This window comes from Anolis carolinensis, chromosome 1 (assembly GCF_035594765.1).
Source record: "Anolis carolinensis isolate JA03-04 chromosome 1, rAnoCar3.1.pri, whole genome shotgun sequence".
NCBI classification, from domain to species: Eukaryota; Metazoa; Chordata; class Lepidosauria; order Squamata; family Dactyloidae; genus Anolis; species Anolis carolinensis.
This window is the reverse complement of record NC_085841.1, coordinates 80,599,726-80,603,432: the sequence shown is the minus strand read 5'-3', so window position 1 is coordinate 80,603,432 and position 3,707 is coordinate 80,599,726. Positions and strand designations below refer to the sequence as shown.

Genomic DNA, 3,707 nt, shown 5'->3' with positions numbered 1-3,707 from the left:
TTTGGCCTCCGTGTTTGGTTCTTAGTGCTCTGCTGCCTGGGCGTGACAAATACCTCCTTATTATCCAACATTTTCACTTATCCAACACTTTTATTTTTCAGTAATTGGTTTGGGGGGGGGGGCGCCAAAATTCTGTTCGCTTACACTTGAAAATTTCCTAGGGCCAGCCCTGCCTATGATACAGCCCTGCTGAAGTATCATTTCCTGGAATCCTGGAGTTGACATTGAACTATATGTTCCAATGGTCTGACTCAGTGCAAGTAGCTTCCTGTGTTTTTGTATCAACCAAAAACATGACAACACAAAACATGTTTGAAATAAGATAGAAGTTTCGCCTCATATCATTTCTGGCGAATAAAAGAACACCCACCTTTTTCCTTTTCCAAATTTTTAGTCCCATACATTTCAGTAAAAGTTATTTTTGGATTGTCCTCTCCTCCCTTGCCTTGACTGGTGGATATGGATAAATATGTGTTAAATGTATTGCTTGATGTGTGAGCTAAAGCAATAAATTGGTGACTTGAAAATAGGAAGAGAAACAATTCAGAAATTCAAGTGAAGCCTCTAGCAAGCACAAATATGCAAACAACGAAGTAAAGATTATTATCATTTCAGTTAATTTTTGAGAAACAGTGACCAAAATTCTCCATTTTTTATATTTGGAATTCATCAAAAATATTGCAAAAGCCTGAATTTGCATAGTCTTATGTTCAATGGTGATTAAATGGTCAGGAAAAAAGTGGTGGCAACTCTTACATTCCACTAAGGATGCTTCTAGACAGCAGTCAAATCTGCGCCAAACCAGATTTGAATCCCCCCCACTCCCAAAACATGGGCTTTCCCAAGGGGGTGTTCCCATATCATCCTGGTAACTACCAGAATGGCATGGAATCACCCCACCCCCAAAAGTCCCTAAAAGAAGAAATAACTTACTGGGCCACCATTAAGGTACCACTGGAGTCCTTCTGGAGCATAGAAATGATGCACCAGGAGATGGGGAGGGGATGAGCAAAAAAAGTTCTTCTTTTTAGGGCTTTTTGGGGGGGGGAGGGGGGCTTTTTGAAATACAGAGAAGTGAGATCAGAAATGGGGACTTACCTCCGGACAGTTCTGGAACTACCCAGGGATGAGTCCCCACAGGCCCAATACCCCATTAGACCCAAGCCTTTCAGGAAGACCGAGATCAAATGGGGTATCAAATTAATTCAGGACAAAGCAGAGTTTAACTGCTTTGTGTCAAAATAATTCATTTTTGCAGAGGCATCATTTGTATGCTTTAGGTAAAAGCCCGAAAAAGGTCATTTGGGGGCCTGTCAGGAAGGGCCCTACAAAGTCTGAACACACATGGATTTAAATCAGTTATAACTGTAGTATTGCCACCATTTCATTCTGACATGCTTGTCATTGTAATCTTCTGTATGCTGGGCAGGTACAGCATAGTCTCTTCAATTTGGGACCTGGCTATACCTGTTGAATTTGGGAAGGACAAATGAGAAGAAAATTAGTTCAGTTATTATTTTTTGATGAATTTACCAAAATTTGCAAATGTCTTCATATTCAAGATAGAAGACACTTTAAAAGCATCAGAACAAAGGAGAAAATGAAACCCTGTCCCTATCCACTCAGTACCCTGTCTCTATCCAGGCATTGCCTGTAAATCGTAATTTCAGTAACCAAAGAGACAATTAGACTGACTAAAGATTCATTTGATAAATGTTATCAACCACATTTGCTCCTTTGGTGTAATGTATGTTCATCTCACTAAATCACGCTAGGGAATGAGAAATGAATACAAGGTGTTCATAGAGGTGACAAGAAAGGTCATAAGAGATAATCAGAGGAAATAAATCATATTCTGGTTGCTTCGTAGCAAGAAGAAAAACCAGACTTGTGGCTGTAGTGGACTTAACAAGGTGAAGATGTGATCTGGCAAGTTTTCAATAAATTTCTTTAGCATGGAGAAAGATATAAATGATTTTGCTACCATTTCCAGCTGCTGCTTGTTTGAGCTGATAGTATATCTCTCCATTCAAGCAAAGAAGCTTTTCTAGGTATTGCTGTCTTCTGCAGTTCCTGAAGATCTGATTTAGGTAGGGATGTATCTTCTCTGTTGTTTTTGATTGTTTATATATATAGCACCATCACATTACATAGCACTTTACAAATAAAAGCGCAACAGAACAATTCCCTACCCTCGAGCTTACAATCTAATTAAGACATGACAAAAAAGGAAATGGGATGGCAATGTCAGAGGTTATTAGCTACAATTACATACCAATATTCATTGATTAAAAGTGTATAACAGACTTGAACTTGAAGGAATTAGCCACAAAAAACTTTTAATTGTTTCACAGTAAATCTAATTTGTTTCACATCTATTCCAAAATTCATCTGTAGGCTGTTAGAAATTGTGGAAGTTGAAGTCCAAAACACCCAGACAGCCCAAGCTTGCCCATGCCAGGTGTAGACTCATATAATGCAGTTCAAATTGTGTTATATGGCAGAGTTGATAGAGCCAAATCACCTGTTGAATTTCTTAGGGTTTTCTCAGGCAAAAAATACTTAGAGTGGGTTTGTTATTTTCTTTCTTTAAAATCACCCTATAGCACCTGATATTTTTGGCAGTCTCCCAAGTACTAATCAGGTCTGACCCTGCTTAGCTTCCAAGATCAGATGAGACCTGGTACCTTAAGGGTATTTAGGTCTCCAACTTCTATGAGGATATTACAAACATGACAAAAGTTTAGCCAATGCTTTGCGTGCACTTACATATTCCCAAGATTAGTCCCTAGCATCTTCAGTTAAAGCAGTGGTTCTCAACCTTCGGTCCCCAGATGTTTTTGGCCTTCAACTCCCAGAAATACTAACATCTGGTAAACTGGCCGGGAATTCTGGGAGTTGTAGGACAGAAACATCTGGGGACCCCAGGTTGAGAACCACTGAGTTAAAGTGTCAAGTAGCAAGGCTAATAAAAATGCTGAATACCCTGAAGAGGTGCTGCCAGTCAAACAGACAGTATTGACTGGCAGATATCTGGTTGATTGTGCTCATAGCTTTCCTTAATTGTGGCTAAAATCACAAATTAACAGAGCAAAGCATTTTTTAGCTTGCTGAGCAATGTTGTGATAGCTTATTGTGTCATACAGTAGTTTTGAATTAGCGAGGAGTGTTATTAAAGCTTATACTATTTTCTTGTTATGAATATTAGTACTGTATTTCCTAAGTTTTGCCAATCATAAATAACATTAACTAATACTCATGTTGTATTCACTAAGGAATTTTGGAAATTTCCTACGGGTTTCTCTTGCTTATAAATGTTTCTAGCCAGTTGGGTCCTTTTTCAAAAATGGCATGTATTATGCAGTTTGGTTTATTATTTTCTAGTTTCAACACAGGGTTTACGACCTCCTCCCATAGCCAAAAAATACGGTTAACTTTCTCTCCTACAGGAATTTGTCAAAATGGTTAATAACAGTGCTACTAATTGCTCCCTTACTAATGGTGCCACAGCGTGTTAAAGTGCTGAGCTGCTGAACTTGCAGACCGAAAGGTCACAGGTTTGAATTCGGGGAGCAAAATGAGCACCCGCTGTTAGCCCCAGCTTCTGCCAACCTAGCAGTTCAAAAACATGCAAATGTGAGTAGATCAATAGGTAATGCTCTGGCAGGAAGATAACAGCGCTCCATGCAGTCATACCGGCCACATGA

At 39.2% G+C, this 3,707-nt stretch overlaps 1 protein-coding gene across 2 annotated transcripts in view; it reads left to right on the top strand.

Moving 5' to 3' along the window:
* aig1 (androgen induced 1) overlaps nucleotides 1–3,707 on the top strand; it is a 139,229-nt gene that overhangs the window by 40,429 nt on the left and 95,093 nt on the right. The gene's annotated exons all lie outside the window — the stretch shown is intronic.